Raw genomic sequence first — 18,575 nt, 5'->3', positions numbered from 1 at the left:
GAGCCCTTGGCAGTGTGCAAGCCACCGGCCCCTAAGCCCTCCCCAAGGACGCCTGGGGCCTAGGTGCAAAGGCAAGGCAGGAGCGGAGTTGAGGCCAGGAAGGCGCCAGTGGCGTCTCCCAGCCTCGCGCAGCCTGCTCCTTCCTGGGCAAGAAGCCTAGCAGCGAGGCAAGTTTGGGCAAGGCTCGCCCAGGGCAGAGCAGCCTCGCGCCAGCAACTCTGCCAGATCGGGCCTCTGAGCAGAGCTGGAGCTCTGCCGTCCTGGAGGCGCACTCGGCTCCAACCAAGTAGGGCTTGAGCCAAACGAGGCTGGGCTGCCTCTTCTTCCTTCGAGGAGGCTCGCCTCCCCGCCAGCTGTTCACTCGGCTTCCAGGTGGGGGCGCTCTGCGCCTCCTGCAGGTCTTGGCTCAGGGGCTGCTCGCCCTGAGCTGGGGCTGTGGGCGGGAGCCCTGGCACGCAGGGGCAGGCCCCAACCAGCTGCACACGTCTCTGCTGGGGAGGAGAGCGCTAGGGAAGCTACGTGTGTGAGGCAGCTGCTGGGCGCCCAGGGAGTCAGCCTCCGGGTGTGCGGGGCTTCGACCCCAGCCAGGGGCCCTGGGAGCCTGGTGCACTCCGTGCGGCCCTGAGTCTGGGCGGCCAAGCAACCGCTGGAGGAGCACTGCACTGGCCCTTCCCTTCCCTCGCACAGAGCTCTTCCTGCTGGAGCCCTTGACAGTGTTCAAGCCACCGGCCCCTAAGCCCTCCCCAAGGACGCCTGGGGCCTATGTGCAAAGGCAAGGCAGGAGCGAAGCTGAGGCCAGGAAGGCGCCAGTGGCGTCTCCCAGCATCGCGCAGCCTGCTCCTTCCTGGGAAGGAAGCCTAGCAGCGAGGCAAGTCTGGGCAAGGCTCGCCCAGGGCAGAGCAGCCTCGCGCCAGCAACTCTGCCAGAACGGGCCTCTGAGCAGAGCTGGAGCTCTGCCGTCCTGGAGGCGCACTCGGCTCCAGCCAAGTAGGGCTTGAGCCAAACGAGGCTGGGCTGCCTCTTCTTCCCTCGAGGAGGCTCGCCTCCCCGCCAGCTGTTCACTCGGCTTCCAGGTGGGGGCGCTCTGCGCCTCCTGCAGGTCTTGGCTCAGGGGCTGCTTGCCCTGAGCTGGGGCTGTGGGCGGGAGCCCAGGCACGCTGGGGCAGGCCCCAACCAGCTGCACACGTCTCTGCTGGGGAGGAGAGCCCTAGGGAAGCTACGTGTGTGAGGCAGCTGCTGGGCGCCCAGGGAGTCAGCCTCCGGGTGTGCGGGGCTGCAGACCCCAGCCAGGGGCCCTGGGAGCCTGGTGCACTCCGTGCGGCGCTGAGTCTGGGCGGCCAAGCAACCGCTGGAGGAGCCTTGCACTGGCCCTTCCCTTCCCTCGCACAGAGCTCTTCCTGCTGGAGCCCTTGACAGTGTGCAAGCCACCGGCCCCTAAGCCCTCCCCAAGGACGCCTGGGGCCTAGGTGTAAAGGCAAGGCAGGAGCGGAGCTGAGGCCAGGAAGGCGCCAGTGGCGTCTCCCAGCCTCGCACAGCCTGCTCCTTCCTGGGCAGGAAGCCTAGCAGCGAGGCAAGTCTGGGTAAGGCTCGCCCAGGGCAGAGCAGCCTCGCGCCAGCAACTCTGCCAGAACGGGCCTCTGAGCAGAGCTGGAGCTCTGCCGTCCTGGAGGCGCACTCGGCTCCAGCCAAGTAGGGCTTGAACCAAACGAGGCTGGGCTGCCTCTTCTTCCCTCGAGGAGGCTCGCCTCCCCGCCAGCTGTTCACTCGGCTTCCAGGTGGGGGCGCTCTGCGCCTCCTGCAGGTCTTGGCTCAGGGGCTGCTTGCCCTGAGCTGGGGCTGTGCACAGGAGCCCAGGCACGCAGGGGCAGGCCCCAACCAGCTGTACACGTCTCTGCTGGGGAGGAGAGCGCTAGGGAAGCTACGTGTGTGAGGCAGCTGCTGGGCCCCCAGGGAGTCAGCCTCCGGGTGTGCGGGGCTGCAGACCCCAGCCAGGGGCCCTGGGAGCCTGGTGCACTCCGTGCCGAGCTGAGTCTGGGCGGCCAAGCAACCGCTGGAGGAGCCCTGCACTAGCCCTTCCCTTCCCTCGCACAGAGCTCTTCCTGCTGGAGCCCTTGGCAGTGTGCAAGCCACCGGCCCCTAATCCCTCCCCAAGGACGCCTGCGGCCTAGGTGCAAAGGCAAGGCAGGAGCGGAGCTGAGGCCAGGAAGGCGCCAGTGGCGTCTCCCAGCCTCGCGCAGCCTGCTCCTTCCTGGGCAGGAAGCCTAGCAGCGAGGCAAGTCTGGGCAAGGCTCGCCCAGGGCAGAGCAGCCTCGCGCCAGCAACTCTGCCAGATCGGGCCTCTGAGCAGAGCTGGAGCTCTGCCGTCCTGGAGGCGCACTCGGCTCCAGCCAAGTAGGGCTTGAGTCAAACGAGGCTGGGCTGCCTCTTCTTCCCTCTAGGAGGCTCGCCTCCACGCCAGCTGTACACTCGGCTTCCAGGTGGGGGCGCTCTGCGCCTCCTGCAGGTCTTGGCTCAGGGGCTGCTCGCCCTGAGCTGGGGCTGTGGGCGGGAGCCCTGGCACGCAGGGGCAGGCCCCAACCAGCTGCACACGTCTCTGCTGGGGAGGAGAGCGCTAGGGAAGCTACGTGTGTGAGGCAGCTGCTGGGCGCCCAGGGAGTCAGCCTCCGGGTGTGCGGGGCTTCGACCCCAGCCAGGGGCCCTGGGAGCCTGGTGCACTCCGTGCGGCGCTGAGTCTGGGCGGCCAAGCAACCGCTGGAGGAGCCCTGCACTAGCCCTTCCCTTCGCTCGCACAGAGCTCTTCCTGCTGGAACCCTTGGCAGTGCGCAAGCCACCGGCCCCTAAGCCCTCCCCAAGGACGCCTGGGGCCTAGGTGCAAAGGCAAGGCAGGAGCGGAGCTGAGGCCAGGACGGCGCCAGTGGCGTCTCCCAGCCTCGCGCAGCCTGCTCCTTCCTGGGCAGGAAGCCTAGCAGCGAAGCAAGTCTGGGCAAGGCTCGCCCAGGGCAGAGCAGCCTCGCGCCAGCAACTCTGCCAGAACGGGCCTCTGAGCAGAGCTGGAGCTCTGCCGGCCTGGAGGCGCACTCGGCTCCAGCCAAGTAGTGCTTGAGCCAAACGAGGCTGGGCTGCCTCTTCTTCCCTCGAGGAGGCTCGCCTCCCCGCCAGCTGTTCACTCGGTTTCCAGGTGGGGGCGCTCTGCGCCTCCTGCAGGTCTTGGCTCAGGGGCTGCTTGCCCTGAGCTGGGGCTGTGGGCGGGAGCCCAGGCACGCAGGGGCAGGCCCCAACCAGCTGCACACGTCTCTGCTGGGGAGGAGAGCGCTAGGGAAGCTACGTGTGTGAGGCAGCTGCTGGGCGCCCAGGGAGACAGCCTCCGGGTGTGCGGGGCTGCAGACCCCAGCCAGGGGCCCTGGGAGCCTGGTGCACTCCGTGCCGAGCTGAGTCTGGGCGGCCAAGCAACCGCTGGAGGAGCCCTGCACTGGCCCTTCCCTTCCCTCGCACAGAGCTCTTCCTGCTGGAGCCCTTGACAGTGTTCAAGCCACCGGCCCCTAAGCCCTCCCCAAGGACGCCTGGGGCCTATGTGCAAAGGCAAGGCAGGAGCGAAGCTGAGGCCAGGAAGGCGCCAGTGGCGTCTCCCAGCCTCGCGCAGCCTGCTCCTTCCTGGGAAGGAAGCCTAGCAGCGAGGCAAGTCTGGGCAAGGCTCGCCCAGGGCAGAGCAGCCTCGCGCCAGCAACTCTGCCAGAACGGGCCTCTGAGCAGAGCTGGAGCTCTGCCGTCCTGGAGGCGCACTCGGCTCCAGCCATGTAGGGCTTGAGCCAAACGAGCCTGGGCTGCCTCTACTTCCCTCAAGCAGGCTCGCCTCCCCGCCAGCTGTTCACTCGGCTTCCAGGTGGGGGCGCTCTGCGCCTCCTGCAGGTCTTGGCTCAGGGGCTGCTTGCCCTGAGCTGGGGCTGTGGGCGGGAGCCCAGGCACGCAGGGGCAGGCCCCAACCAGCTGCACACGTCTCTGCTGGGGAGGAGAGCGCTAGGGAAGCTACGTGTGTGAGGCAGCTGCTGGGCGCCCAGGGAGTCAGCCTCCGGGTGTGCGGGGCTGCAGACCCCAGCCAGGGGCCCTGGGAGCCTGGTGCACTCCGTGCCGAGCTGAGTCTGGGCGGCCAAGCAACCGCTGGAGGAGCCCTGCACTAGCCCTTCCCTTCCTTCGCACAGAGCTCTTCCTGCTGGAGCCCTTTGCAGTGTGCAAGCCACCGTCCCCTAAGCCCTGCCCAAGGACGCCTGGGGCCTAGGTGCAAAGGCAAGGCAGGAGCGGAGCTGAGGCCAGGAAGGCGCCAGTGGCGTCTCCCAGCCTCGCGCAGCCTGCTCCTTCCTGGGCAGGAAGCCTAGTAGCGAGGCAAGTCTGGGCAAGGCTCGCCCCGGGCAGAGCAGCCTCGCGCCAGCAACTCAGCCAGATCGGGCCTCTGAGCAGAGCTGGAGCTCTGCCGTCCTGGAGGCGCACTCGGCTCCAGCCAAGTAGGGCTTGAGCCAAACGAGGCTGGGCTGCCTCTTCTTCCCTCGAGGAGGCTCGCCTCCCCGCCAGCTGTTCACTCGGCTTCCAGGTGGGGGCGCTCTGCGCCTCCTGCAGGTCTTGGCTCAGGGGCTGCTTGCCCTGAGCTGGGGCTGTGGGCGGGAGCCCAGGCACGCAGGGTCAGGCCCCAACCAGCTGCACACGTCTCTGCTGGGGAGGAGAGCGATAGGGAAGCTACGTGTGTGAGGCAGCTGCTGGGCGCCCAGGGAGTCAGCCTCCGGGTGTGCGGGGCTGCAGACCCCAGCCAGGGGCCCTGGGAGCCTGGTGCACTCCGTGCCGAGCTGAGTCTGGGCGGCCAAGCAACCGCTGGAGGAGCCCTGCACTAGCCCTTCCCTTCCCTCGCACAGAGCTCTTCCTGCTGGAGCCCTTGGCAGTGTGCAAGCCACCGGCCCCTAAGCCCTCCCCAAGGACGCCTGGGGCCTATGTGCAAAGGCAAGGCAGGAGCGAAGCTGAGGCCAGGAAGGCGCCAGTGGCGTCTCCCAGCCTCGCGCAGCCTGCTCCTTCCTGGGAAGGAAGCCTAGCAGCGAGGCAAGTCTGGGCAAGGCTCGCCCAGGGCAGAGCAGCCTCGCGCCAGCAACTCTGCCAGAACGGGCCTCTGAGCAGAGCTGGAGCTCTGCCGTCCTGGAGGCGCACTCGGCTCCAGCCATGTAGGGCTTGAGCCAAACGAGCCTGGGCTGCCTCTACTTCCCTCAAGCAGGCTCGCCTCCCCGCCAGCTGTTCACTCGGCTTCCAGGTGGGGGCGCTCTGCGCCTCCTGCAGGTCTTGGCTCAGGGGCTGCTTGCCCTGAGCTGGGGCTGTGGGCGGGAGCCCAGGCACGCAGGGGCAGGCCCCAACCAGCTGCACACGTCTCTGCTGGGGAGGAGAGCGCTAGGGAAGCTACGTGTGGGAGGCAGCTGCTGGGCGCCCAGGGAGTCAGCCTCCGGGTGTGCGGGGCTGCAGACCCCAGCCAGGGGCCCTGGGACCTGGTGCACTCCGTGCCGAGCTGAGTCTGGGCGGCCAAGCAACCGCTGGAGGAGCCCTGCACTAGCCCTTCCCTTCCTTCGCACAGAGCTCTTCCTGCTGGAGCCCTTTGCAGTGTGCAAGCCACCGTCCCCTAAGCCCTGCCCAAGGACGCCTGGGGCCTAGGTGCAAAGGCAAGGCAGGAGCGGAGCTGAGGCCAGGAAGGCGCCAGTGGCGTCTCCCAGCCTCGCGCAGCCTGCTCCTTCCTGGGCAGGAAGCCTAGTAGCGAGGCAAGTCTGGGCAAGGCTCGCCCCGGGCAGAGCAGCCTCGCGCCAGCAACTCAGCCAGATCGGGCCTCTGAGCAGAGCTGGAGCTCTGCCGTCCTGGAGGCGCACTCGGCTCCAGCCAAGTAGGGCTTGAGCCAAACGAGGCTGGGCTGCCTCTTCTTCCCTCGAGGAGGCTCGCCTCCCCGCCAGCTGTTCACTCGGCTTCCAGGTGGGGGCGCTCTGCGCCTCCTGCAGGTCTTGGCTCAGGGGCTGCTTGCCCTGAGCTGGGGCTGTGGGCGGGAGCCCAGGCACGCAGGGTCAGGCCCCAACCAGCTGCACACGTCTCTGCTGGGGAGGAGAGCGATAGGGAAGCTACGTGTGTGAGGCAGCTGCTGGGCGCCCAGGGAGTCAGCCTCCGGGTGTGCGGGGCTGCAGACCCCAGCCAGGGGCCCTGGGAGCCTGGTGCACTCCGTGCCGAGCTGAGTCTGGGCGGCCAAGCAACCGCTGGAGGAGCCCTGCACTAGCCCTTCCCTTCCCTCGCACAGAGCTCTTCCTGCTGGAGCCCTTGGCAGTGTGCAAGCCACCGGCCCCTAAGCCCTCCCCAAGGACGCCTGGGGCCTAATTTCAAAGGCAAGGCAGGAGCGAAGCTGAGGCCAGGAAGGCGCCAGTGGCGTCTCCCAGCCTCGCGCAGCCTGCTCCTTCCTGGGAAGGAAGCCTAGCAGCGAGGCAAGTCTGGGCAAGGCTCGCCCAGGGCAGAGCAGCCTCGCGCCAGCAACTCTGCCAGAACGGGCCTCTGAGCAGAGCTGGAGCTCTGCCGTCCTGGAGGCGCACTCGGCTCAAGCCATGTAGGGCTTGAGCCAAACGAGCCTGGGCTGCCTCTACTTCCCTCAAGCAGGCTCGCCTCCCCGCCAGCTGTTCACTCGGCTTCCAGGTGGGGGCGCTCTGCGCCTCCTGCAGGTCTTGGCTCAGGGGCTGCTTGCCCTGAGCTGGGGCTGTGGGCGGGAGCCCAGGCACGCAGGGGCAGGCCCCAACCAGCTGCACACGTCTCTGCTGGGGAGGAGAGCGCTAGGGAAGCTACGTGCGGGAGGCAGCTGCTGGGCGCCCAGGGAGTCAGCCTCCGGGTGTGCGGGGCTGCAGACCCCAGCCAGGGGCCGTGGGAGCCTGGTGCACTCCGTGCCGAGCTGAGTCTGGGCGGCCAAGCAACCGCTGGAGGAGCCCTGCACTAGCCCTTCCCTTCCCTCGCACAGAGCTCTTCCTGCTGGAGCCCTTGGCAGTGTGCAAGTCACCGGCCCCTAAGCCCTCCCCAAGGACGCCTGCCCTGGGGCCTAGGTGCAAAGGCAAGGCAGGAGCGGAGCTGAGGCCAGGAAGGCGCCATTGGCGTCTCCCAGCCTCGCGCAGCCTGCTCCTTCCTGGGCAGGAAGCCTAGCAGCGAGGCAAGTCTGGGCAAGGCTCGCACAGGGCAGAGCAGCCTCGCGCCAGCAACTCTGCCAGAACGGGCCTCTGAGCAGAGCTGGAGCTCTGCCGTCCTGGAGGCGCACTCGGCTCCAGCCATGTAGGGCTTGAGCCAAACGAGCCTGGGCTGCCTCTACTTCCCTCAAGCAGGCTCGCCTCCCCGCCAGCTGTTCACTCGGCTTCCAGGTGGGGGCGCTCTGCGCCTCCTGCAGGTCTTGGCTCAGGGGCTGCTTGCCCTGAGCTGGGGCTGTGGGCGGGAGCCCAGGCACGCAGGGGCAGGCCCCAACCAGCTGCACACGTCTCTGCTGGGGAGGAGAGCGCTAGGGAAGCTACGTGTGTGAGGCAGCTGCTGGGCGCCCAGGGAGTCAGCCTCCGGGTGTGCGGGGCTGCAGACCCCAGCCAGGGGCCCTGGGAGCCTGGTGCACTCCGTGCCGAGCTGAGTCTGGGCGGCCAAGCAACCGCTGGAGGAGCCCTGCACTAGCCCTTCCCTTCCTTCGCACAGAGCTCTTCCTGCTGGAGCCCTTTGCAGTGTGCAAGCCACCGTCCCCTAAGCCCTGCCCAAGGACGCCTGGGGCCTAGGTGCAAAGGCAAGGCAGGAGCGGAGCTGAGGCCAGGAAGGCGCCAGTGGCGTCTCCCAGCCTCGCGCAGCCTGCTCCTTCCTGGGCAGGAAGCCTAGTAGCGAGGCAAGTCTGGGCAAGGCTCGCCCCGGGCAGAGCAGCCTCGCGCCAGCAACTCAGCCAGATCGGGCCTCTGAGCAGAGCTGGAGCTCTGCCGTCCTGGAGGCGCACTCGGCTCCAGCCAAGTAGGGCTTGAGCCAAACGAGGCTGGGCTGCCTCTTCTTCCCTCGAGGAGGCTCGCCTCCCCGCCAGCTGTTCACTCGGCTTCCAGGTGGGGGCGCTCTGCGCCTCCTGCAGGTCTTGGCTCAGGGGCTGCTTGCCCTGAGCTGGGGCTGTGGGCGGGAGCCCAGGCACGCAGGGTCAGGCCCCAACCAGCTGCACACGTCTCTGCTGGGGAGGAGAGCGATAGGGAAGCTACGTGTGTGAGGCAGCTGCTGGGCGCCCAGGGAGTCAGCCTCCGGGTGTGCGGGGCTGCAGACCCCAGCCAGGGGCCCTGGGAGCCTGGTGCACTCCGTGCCGAGCTGAGTCTGGGCGGCCAAGCAACCGCTGGAGGAGCCCTGCACTAGCCCTTCCCTTCCCTCGCACAGAGCTCTTCCTGCTGGAGCCCTTGGCAGTGTGCAAGCCACCGGCCCCTAAGCCCTCCCCAAGGACGCCTGGGGCCTATGTGCAAAGGCAAGGCAGGAGCGAAGCTGAGGCCAGGAAGGCGCCAGTGGCGTCTCCCAGCCTCGCGCAGCCTGCTCCTTCCTGGGAAGGAAGCCTAGCAGCGAGGCAAGTCTGGGCAAGGCTCGCCCAGGGCAGAGCAGCCTCGCGCCAGCAACTCTGCCAGAACGGGCCTCTGAGCAGAGCTGGAGCTCTGCCGTCCTGGAGGCGCACTCGGCTCCAGCCATGTAGGGCTTGAGCCAAACGAGCCTGGGCTGCCTCTACTTCCCTCAAGCAGGCTCGCCTCCCCGCCAGCTGTTCACTCGGCTTCCAGGTGGGGGCGCTCTGCGCCTCCTGCAGGTCTTGGCTCAGGGGCTGCTTGCCCTGAGCTGGGGCTGTGGGCGGGAGCCCAGGCACGCAGGGGCAGGCCCCAACCAGCTGCACACGTCTCTGCTGGGGAGGAGAGCGCTAGGGAAGCTACGTGTGGGAGGCAGCTGCTGGGCGCCCAGGGAGTCAGCCTCCGGGTGTGCGGGGCTGCAGACCCCAGCCAGGGGCCCTGGGAGCCTGGTGCACTCCGTGCCGAGCTGAGTCTGGGCGGCCAAGCAACCGCTGGAGGAGCCCTGCACTAGCCCTTCCCTTCCTTCGCACAGAGCTCTTCCTGCTGGAGCCCTTTGCAGTGTGCAAGCCACCGTCCCCTAAGCCCTGCCCAAGGACGCCTGGGGCCTAGGTGCAAAGGCAAGGCAGGAGCGGAGCTGAGGCCAGGAAGGCGCCAGTGGCGTCTCCCAGCCTCGCGCAGCCTGCTCCTTCCTGGGCAGGAAGCCTAGTAGCGAGGCAAGTCTGGGCAAGGCTCGCCCCGGGCAGAGCAGCCTCGCGCCAGCAACTCAGCCAGATCGGGCCTCTGAGCAGAGCTGGAGCTCTGCCGTCCTGGAGGCGCACTCGGCTCCAGCCAAGTAGGGCTTGAGCCAAACGAGGCTGGGCTGCCTCTTCTTCCCTCGAGGAGGCTCGCCTCCCCGCCAGCTGTTCACTCGGCTTCCAGGTGGGGGCGCTCTGCGCCTCCTGCAGGTCTTGGCTCAGGGGCTGCTTGCCCTGAGCTGGGGCTGTGGGCGGGAGCCCAGGCACGCAGGGTCAGGCCCCAACCAGCTGCACACGTCTCTGCTGGGGAGGAGAGCGATAGGGAAGCTACGTGTGTGAGGCAGCTGCTGGGCGCCCAGGGAGTCAGCCTCCGGGTGTGCGGGGCTGCAGACCCCAGCCAGGGGCCCTGGGAGCCTGGTGCACTCCGTGCCGAGCTGAGTCTGGGCGGCCAAGCAACCGCTGGAGGAGCCCTGCACTAGCCCTTCCCTTCCCTCGCACAGAGCTCTTCCTGCTGGAGCCCTTGGCAGTGTGCAAGCCACCGGCCCCTAAGCCCTCCCCAAGGACGCCTGGGGCCTATGTGCAAAGGCAAGGCAGGAGCGAAGCTGAGGCCATGAAGGCGCCAGTGGCGTCTCCCAGCCTCGCGCAGCCTGCTCCTTCCTGGGAAGGAAGCCTAGCAGCGAGGCAAGTCTGGGCAAGGCTCGCCCAGGGCAGAGCAGCCTCGCGCCAGCAACTCTGCCAGAACGGGCCTCTGAGCAGAGCTGGAGCTCTGCCGTCCTGGAGGCGCACTCGGCTCCAGCCATGTAGGGCTTGAGCCAAACGAGCCTGGGCTGCCTCTACTTCCCTCAAGCAGGCTCGCCTCCCCGCCAGCTGTTCACTCGGCTTCCAGGTGGGGGCGCTCTGCGCCTCCTGCAGGTCTTGGCTCAGGGGCTGCTTGCCCTGAGCTGGGGCTGTGGGCGGGAGCCCAGGCACGCAGGGGCAGGCCCCAACCAGCTGCACACGTCTCTGCTGGGGAGGAGAGCGCTAGGGAAGCTACGTGTGGGAGGCAGCTGCTGGGCGCCCAGGGAGTCAGCCTCCGGGTGTGCGGGGCTGCAGACCCCAGCCAGGGGCCCTGGGAGCCTGGTGCACTCCGTGCCGAGCTGAGTCTGGGCGGCCAAGCAACCGCTGGAGGAGCCCTGCACTAGCCCTTCCCTTCCTTCGCACAGAGCTCTTCCTGCTGGAGCCCTTTGCAGTGTGCAAGCCACCGTCCCCTAAGCCCTGCCCAAGGACGCCTGGGGCCTAGGTGCAAAGGCAAGGCAGGAGCGGAGCTGAGGCCAGGAAGGCGCCAGTGGCGTCTCCCAGCCTCGCGCAGCCTGCTCCTTCCTGGGCAGGAAGCCTAGTAGCGAGGCAAGTCTGGGCAAGGCTCGCCCCGGGCAGAGCAGCCTCGCGCCAGCAACTCAGCCAGATCGGGCCTCTGAGCAGAGCTGGAGCTCTGCCGTCCTGGAGGCGCACTCGGCTCCAGCCAAGTAGGGCTTGAGCCAAACGAGGCTGGGCTGCCTCTTCTTCCCTCGAGGAGGCTCGCCTCCCCGCCAGCTGTTCACTCGGCTTCCAGGTGGGGGCGCTCTGCGCCTCCTGCAGGTCTTGGCTCAGGGGCTGCTTGCCCTGAGCTGGGGCTGTGGGCGGGAGCCCAGGCACGCAGGGTCAGGCCCCAACCAGCTGCACACGTCTCTGCTGGGGAGGAGAGCGCTAGGGAAGCTACGTGTGTGAGGCAGCTGCTGGGCGCCCAGGGAGTCAGCCTCCGGGTGTGCGGGGCTGCAGACCCCAGCCAGGGGCCCTGGGAGCCTGGTGCACTCCGTGCCGAGCTGAGTCTGGGCGGCCAAGCAACCGCTGGAGGAGCCCTGCACTAGCCCTTCCCTTCCCTCGCACAGAGCTCTTCCTGCTGGAGCCCTTGGCACTGTGCAAGCCACCGGCCCCTAAGCCCTCCCCAAGGACGCCTGGGGCCTATGTGCAAAGGCAAGGCAGGAGCGAAGCTGAGGCCAGGAAGGCGCCAGTGGCGTCTCCCAGCCTCGCGCAGCCTGCTCCTTCCTGGGAAGGAAGCCTAGCAGCGAGGCAAGTCTGGGCAAGGCTCGCCCAGGGCAGAGCAGCCTCGCGCCAGCAACTCTGCCAGAACGGGCCTCTGAGCAGAGCTGGAGCTCTGCCGTCCTGGAGGCGCACTCGGCTCAAGCCATGTAGGGCTTGAGCCAAACGAGCCTGGGCTGCCTCTACTTCCCTCAAGCAGGCTCGCCTCCCCGCCAGCTGTTCACTCGGCTTCCAGGTGGGGGCGCTCTGCGCCTCCTGCAGGTCTTGGCTCAGGGGCTGCTTGCCCTGAGCTGGGGCTGTGCACAGGAGCCCAGGCACGCAGGGGCAGGCCCCAACCAGCTGCACACGTCTCTGCTGGGGAGGAGAGCGCTAGGGAAGCTACGTGTGTGAGGCAGCTGCTGGGCCCCCAGGGAGTCAGCCTCCGGGTGTGCGGGGCTGCAGACCCCAGCCAGGGGCCCTGGGAGCCTGGTGCACTCCGTGCCGAGCTGAGTCTGGGCGGCCAAGCAACCGCTGGAGGAGCCCTGCACTAGCCCTTCCCTTCCCTCGCACAGAGCTCTTCCTGCTGGAGCCCTTGGCAGTGTGCAAGCCACCGGCCCCTAATCCCTCCCCAAGGACGCCTGCGGCCTAGGTGCAAAGGCAAGGCAGGAGCGGAGCTGAGGCCAGGAAGGCGCCAGTGGCGTCTCCCAGCCTCGCGCAGCCTGCTCCTTCCTGGGCAGGAAGCCTAGCAGCGAGGCAAGTCTGGGCAAGGCTCGCCCAGGACAGAGCAGCCTCGCGCCAGCAACTCTGCCAGATCGGGCCTCTGAGCAGAGCTGGAGCTCTGCCGTCCTGGAGGCGCACTCGGCTCCAGCCAAGTAGGGCTTGAGTCAAACGAGGCTGGGCTGCCTCTTCTTCCCTCTAGGAGGCTCGCCTCCACGCCAGCTGTACACTCGGCTTCCAGGTGGGGGCGCTCTGCGCCTCCTGCAGGTCTTGGCTCAGGGGCTGCTCGCCCTGAGCTGGGGCTGTGGGAGGGAGCCCTGGCACGCAGGGGCAGGCCCCAACCAGCTGCACACGTCTCTGCTGGGGAGGAGAGCGCTAGGGAAGCTACGTGTGTGAGGCAGCTGCTGGGCGCCCAGGGAGTCAGCCTCCGGGTGTGCGGGGCTTCGACCCCAGCCAGGGGCCCTGGGAGCCTGGTGCACTCCGTGCGGCGCTGAGTCTGGGCGGCCAAGCAACCGCTGGAGGAGCCCTGCACTAGCCCTTCCCTTCGCTGGCACAGAGCTCTTCCTGCTGGAACCCTTGGCAGTGCGCAAGCCACCGGCCCCTAAGCCCTCCCCAAGGACGCCTGGGGCCTAGGTGCAAAGGCAAGGCAGGAGCGGAGCTGAGGCCAGGACGGGGCCAGTGGCGTCTCCCAGCCTCGCGCAGCCTGCTCCTTCCTGGGCAGGAAGCCTAGCAGCGAAGCAAGTCTGGGCAAGGCTCGCCCAGGGCAGAGCAGCCTCGCGCCAGCAACTCTGCCAGAACGGGCCTCTGAGCAGAGCTGGAGCTCTGCCGGCCTGGAGGCGCACTCGGCTCCAGCCAAGTAGGGCTTGAGCCAAACGAGGCTGGGCTGCCTCTTCTTCCCTCGAGGAGGCTCGCCTCCCCGCCAGCTGTTCACTCGGCTTCCAGGTGGGGGCGCTCTGCGCCTCCTGCAGGTCTTGGCTCAGGGGCTGCTTGCCCTGAGCTGGGGCTGTGGGCGGGAGCCCAGGCACGCAGGGGCAGGCCCCAACCAGCTGCACACGTCTCTGCTGGGGAGGAGAGCGCTAGGGAAGCTACGTGTGTGAGGCAGCTGCTGGGCGCCCAGGGAGTCAGCCTCCGGGTGTGCGGGGCTGCAGACCCCAGCCAGGGGCCCTGGGAGCCTGGTGCACTCCGTGCGGCGCTGAGTCTGGGCGGCCAAGCAACCGCTGGAGGAGCCTTGCACTGGCCCTTCCCTTCCCTCGCACAGAGCTCTTCCTGCTGGAGCCCTTGACAGTGTGCAAGCCACCGGCCCCTAAGCCCTCCCCAAGGACGCCTGGGGCCTAGGTGTAAAGGCAAGGCAGGAGCGGAGCTGAGGCCAGGAAGGCGCCAGTGGCATCTCCCAGCCTCGCACAGCCTGCTCCTTCCTGGGCAGGAAGCCTAGCAGCGAGGCAAGTCTGGGTAAGGCTCACCCAGGGCAGAGCAGCCTCGCGCCAGCAACTCTGCCAGAACGGGCCTCTGAGCAGAGCTGGAGCTCTGCCGTCCTGGAGGCGCACTCGGCTCCAGCCAAGTAGGGCTTGAGCCAAACGAGGCTGGGCTGCCTCTTCTTCCCTCGAGGAGGCTCGCCTCCCCGCCAGATGTTCACTCGGCTTCCAGGTGGGGGCGCTCTGCGCCTCCTGCAGGTCTTGGCTCAGGGGCTTCTTGCCCTGAGCTGGGGCTGTGGGCGGGAGCCCAGGCACGCTGGGGCAGGCCCCAAACAGCTGCACACGTCTCTGCTGGGGAGGAGAGCGCTAGGGAAGCTACGTGTGAGGCAGCTGCTGGGCGCCCAGGGAGTCAGCCTCCGGGTGTGCTGGGCTGCAGACCCCAGCCAGGGGCCCTGGGAGCCTGGTGCACTCCGTGCGGCGCTGAGTCTGGGCGGCCAAGCAACCGCTGGAGGAGCCATGCACTGGCCCTTCCCTTCCCTCGCACAGAGCTCTTCCTGCTGGAGCCCTTGGCACTGTGCAAGCCACCGGCCCCTAAGCCCTCCCCAAGGACGCCTGGGGCCTAGGTGCAAAGGCAAGGCAGGAGCTGAGCTGAGGCCAGGAAGGCGCCAGTGGCGTCTCCCAGCCTCGCGCAGCCTGCTCCTTCCTGGGCAGGAAGCCTAGCAGCGAGGCAAGTCTGGGCAAGGCTCGCCCAGGGCAGAGCAGCCTCGCGCCAGCAACTCTGCCAGAACGGGCCTCTGAGCAGAGCTGGAGCTCTGCCGTCCTGGAGGCGCACTCGGCTCCAGCCAAGTAGGGCTTGAGCCAAACGAGGCTGGGCTGCCTCTTCTTCCCTCGAGGAGGCTCGCCTCCCCGCCAGCTGTTCACTCGGCTTCCAGGCGGGGGCGCTCTGCGCCTCCTGCAGGTCTTGGCTCAGTGGCTGCTTGCCCTGAGCTGGGGCTGTGGGAGGGAGCCCAGGCACGCAGGGTCAGGCCCCAACCAGCTGCACACGTCTCTGCTGGGGAGGAGAGCGCTAGAGAAGCTACGTGTGTGAGGCAGCTGCTGGGCGCCCAGGGAGTCAGCCTCCGGGTGTGCGGGGCTGCAGACCCCAGCCAGGGGCCCTGGGAGCCTGGTGCACTCCGTGCGGCGCTGAGTCTGGGCGGCCAAGCAACCGCTGGAGTAGCCCTGCACTAGCCCTTCCCTTCCCTCGCACAGAGCTCTTCCTGCTGGAGCCCTTGACAGTGTGCAAGCCACCGGCCCCTAAGCCCTCCCCAAGGACGCCTGGGGCCTAGGTGTAAAGGCAAGGCAGGAGCGGAGCTGAGGCCAGGAAGGCGCCAGTGGCGTATCCCAGCCTCTCGCAGCCTGCTCCTTCCTGGGCAGGAAGCCTAGCAGCGAGGCAAGTCTGGGTAAGGCTCGCCCAGGGCAGAGCAGCCTCGCGCCAGCAACTCTGCCAGAACGGGCCTCTGAGCAGAGCTGGAGCTCTGCCGTCCTGGAGGCGCACTCGGCTCCAGCCAAGTAGGGCTTGAGCCAAACGAGGCTGGGCTGCCTCTTCTTCCCTCGAGGAGGCTCGCCTCCCCGCCAGATGTTCACTCGGCTTCCAGGTGGGGGCGCTCTGCGCCTCCTGCAGGTCTTGGCTCAGGGGCTGCTTGCCCTGAGCTGGTGCTGTGTGCGGGAGCCCAGGCACGCAGCGCAGGTCCCAACCAGCTGCACACGTCTCTGCTGGGGAGGAGAGCGCTAGGGAAGCTACGTGTGTGAGGCAGCTGCTGGGCGCCCAGGGAGTCAGCCTCCGGGTGTGCGGGCTGCAGACCCCAGCCAGGGGCCCTGGGAGCCTGGTGCACTCCGTGCGGCGCTGAGCCTGGGCGGCCAAGCAACCGCTGGAGGAGCCCTGCACTGGCCGTTCCCTTCCCTCGCACAGAGCTCTTCCTGCTGGAGCCCTTGGCAGTGTGCAAGCCACCGGCCCCTAAGCCCTCCCCAAGGACGCCTGGGGCCTAGGTGCAAAGGCAAGGCAGGAGCGGAGCTGAGGCCAGGAAGGCGCCAGTGGCGTCTCCCAGCCTCGCGCAGCCTGCTCCTTCCTGGGCAGGAAGCCTAGCAGCGAGGCAAGTCTGGGCAAGGCTCGCCCAGGGCAGAGCAGCCTCGCGCCAGCAACTCTGCCAGAACGGGCCTCTGAGCAGAGCTGGAGCTCTGCCGTCCTGGAGGCGCACTCGGCTCCAGCCAAGTAGGGCTTGAGCCAAACGAGGCTGGGCTGCCTCTTCTTCCCTCGAGGAGGCTCGCCTCCCCGCCAGCTGTTCACTCGGCTTCCAGGTGGGGGCGCTCTGCGCCTCCTGCAGGTCTTGGCTCAGGGGCTGCTTGCCCTGAGCTGGGGCTGTGGGCGGGAGCCCAGGCACGCTGGGGCAGGCCCCAAACAGCTGCACACGTCTCTGCTGGGGAGGAGAGCGCTAGGGAAGCTACGTGTGAGGCAGCTGCTGGGCGCCCAGGGAGTCAGCCTCCGGGTGCGCTGGGCTGCAGACGCCAGCCAGGGGCCCTGGGAGCCTGGTGCACTCCGTGCGGCGCTGAGTCTGGGCGGCCAAGCAACCGCTGGAGGAGCCCTGCACTAGCCCTTCCCTTCCCTCGCACAGAGCTCTTCCTGTTGGAGCCCTTGGCAGTGTGCAAGCCACCGGCCCCTAAGCCCTCCCCAAGGACGCCTGGGGCCTAGGTGCAAAGGCAAGGCAGGAGCGGAGCTGAGGCCAGGAAGGCGCCAGTGGCGTCTCCCAGCCTCGCGCAGCCTGCTCCTTCCTGGGCAGGAAGCCTAGCAGCGAGGCAAGTCTGGGCAAGGCTCGCCCAGGGCAGAGCAGCCTCGCGCCAGCAACTCTGCCAGAACGGGCCTCTGAGCAGAGCTGGAGCTCTGCCGTCCTGGAGGCGCACTCGGCTCCAGCCAAGTAGGGCTTGAGCCAAACGAGGCTGGGCTGCCTCTTCTTCCCTCGAGGAGGCTCGCCTCCCCGCCAGCTGTTCACTCGGCTTCCAGGTGGGGGCGCTCTGCGCCTCCTGCAGGTCTTGGCTCAGGGGCTGCTTGCCCTGAGCTGGGGCTGTGGGCGGGAGCCCAGGCACGCAGGGGCAGGCCCCAACCAGATGCACACGTCTCTGCTGGGGAGGAGAGCGCTAGGGAAGCTACGTGTGTGAGGCAGCTGCTGGGCGCCCAGGGAGTCAGCCTCCGGGTGTGCGGGGCTGCAGACCACAGCCAGGGGCCCTGGGAGCCTGGTGCACTCCGTGCGGCGCTGAGCGTGGGCGGCCAAGCAACCGCTGGAGGAGCCCTGCACTGGCCCTTCCCTTCCCTCGCACAGAGCTCTTCCTGCTGGAGCCCTTGGCAGTGTGCAAGCCACCGGCCCCTAAGCCCTGCCCAAGGACGCCTGGGGCCTAGGTGCAAAGGCAAGGCAGGAGCGGAGCTGAGGCCAGGAAGGCGCCAATGGCGTCTCCCAGCCTCGGGCAGCCTGCTCCTTCCTGGGCAGGAAGCCTAGCAGCGAGGCAAGTCTGGGCAAGGCTCGCCCAGGGCAGAGCAGCCTCGCGCCAGCAACTCTGCCAGAACGGGCCTCTGAGCAGAGCTGGAGCTCTGCCGTCCTGGAGGCGCACTCGGCTCCAGCCAAGTAGGGCTTGAGCCAAACGAGGCTGGGCTGCCTCTTCTTCCCTCGAGGAGGCTCGCCTCCCCGCCAGCTGTTCACTCGGCTTCCAGGTGGGTCGCTCAACGCCTCCTGCAGGTCTTGGCTCAGGGGCTGCTTGCCCTGAGCTGGGGCTGTGGGCGGGAGCCCAGGCACGCTGGGGCACGCCCCAAACAGCTGCACACGTCTCTGCTGGGGAGGAGAGCGCTAGGGAAGCTACGTGTGAGGCAGCTGCTGGGCGCCCAGGGAGTCAGCCTCCGGGTGTGCGGGGCTGCAGACCCCAGCCAGGGGCCCTGGGAGCCTGGTGCACTCCGTGCGGCGCTGAGTCTGGGCGGCCAAGCAACCGCTGGAGGAGCCCTGCACTGGCCCTTCCCTTCCCTCGCACAGAGCTCTTCCTGCTGAAGCCCTTGACAGTGTTCAAGCCACCGGCCCCTAAGCCCTCCCCAAGGACGCCTGGGGCCTAGGTGTAAAGGCAAGGCAGGAGCGGAGCTGAGGCCAGGAAGGCGCCAGTGGCGTCTCCCAGCCTCGCGCAGCCTGCTCCTTCCTGGGCAGGAAGCCTAGCAGTGAGGCAAGTCTGGGTAAGGCTCGCCCAGGGCAGAGCAGCCTCGCGCCAGCAACTCTGCCAGAACGGGCCTCTGAGCAGAGCTGGAGCTCTGCCGTCCTGGAGGCGCACTCGGCTCCAGCCAAGTAGGGCTTGAGCCAAACGAGGCTGGGCTGCCTCTTCTTCCCTCGAGGAGGCTCGCCTCCCCGCCAGATGTTCACTCGGCTTCCAGGTGGGGGCGCTCTGCGCCTCCTGCAGGTCTTGGCTCAGGGGCTTCTTGCCCTGAGCTGGTGCTGTGTGTGGGAGCCCAGGCACGCAGCGCAGGTCCCAACCAGCTGCACACGTCTCTGCTGGGGAGGAGAGCGCTAGGGAAGCTACGTGTGTGAGGCAGCTGCTGGGCGCCCAGGGAGTCAGCCTCCGGGTTTGCGGGCTGCAGACCCAAGCCACGGGCCCTGGGAGCCTGGTGCACTCCGTGCGGCGCTGAGCCTGGGCGGCCAAGCAACCGCTGGAGGAGCCCTGCACTGGCCCTTCCCTTCCCTCGCACAGAGCTCTTCCTGCTGGAGCCCTTGGCAGTGTGCAAGCCACAGGCCCCTAAGCCCTCCCCAAGGACGCCTGGGGCCTAGGTGCAAAGGCAAGGCAGGAGCGGAGCTGAGGCCAGGAAGGCGCCAGTGGCGTCTCCCAGCCTCGCGCAGCCTGCTCCTTCCTGGGCAGGAAGCCTAGCAGCGAGGCAAGTCTGGGCAAGGCTCGCCCAGGGCAGAGCAGCCTCGCGCCAGCAACTCTGCCAGAACGGGCCTCTGAGCAGAGCTGGAGCTCTGCCGTCCTGGAGGCGCACTCGGCTCCAGCCAAGTAGGGCTTGAGCCAAACGAGGCTGGGCTGCCTCTTCTTCCCTCGAG

The sequence above is a fragment of the Ovis canadensis genome, chromosome 15 (assembly GCF_042477335.2).
Source record: "Ovis canadensis isolate MfBH-ARS-UI-01 breed Bighorn chromosome 15, ARS-UI_OviCan_v2, whole genome shotgun sequence".
Lineage (NCBI taxonomy): Eukaryota > Metazoa > Chordata > Mammalia > Artiodactyla > Bovidae > Ovis > Ovis canadensis.
The sequence above is the reverse complement of the archived record's forward strand: the minus strand, read 5'-3'. Positions refer to the sequence as shown.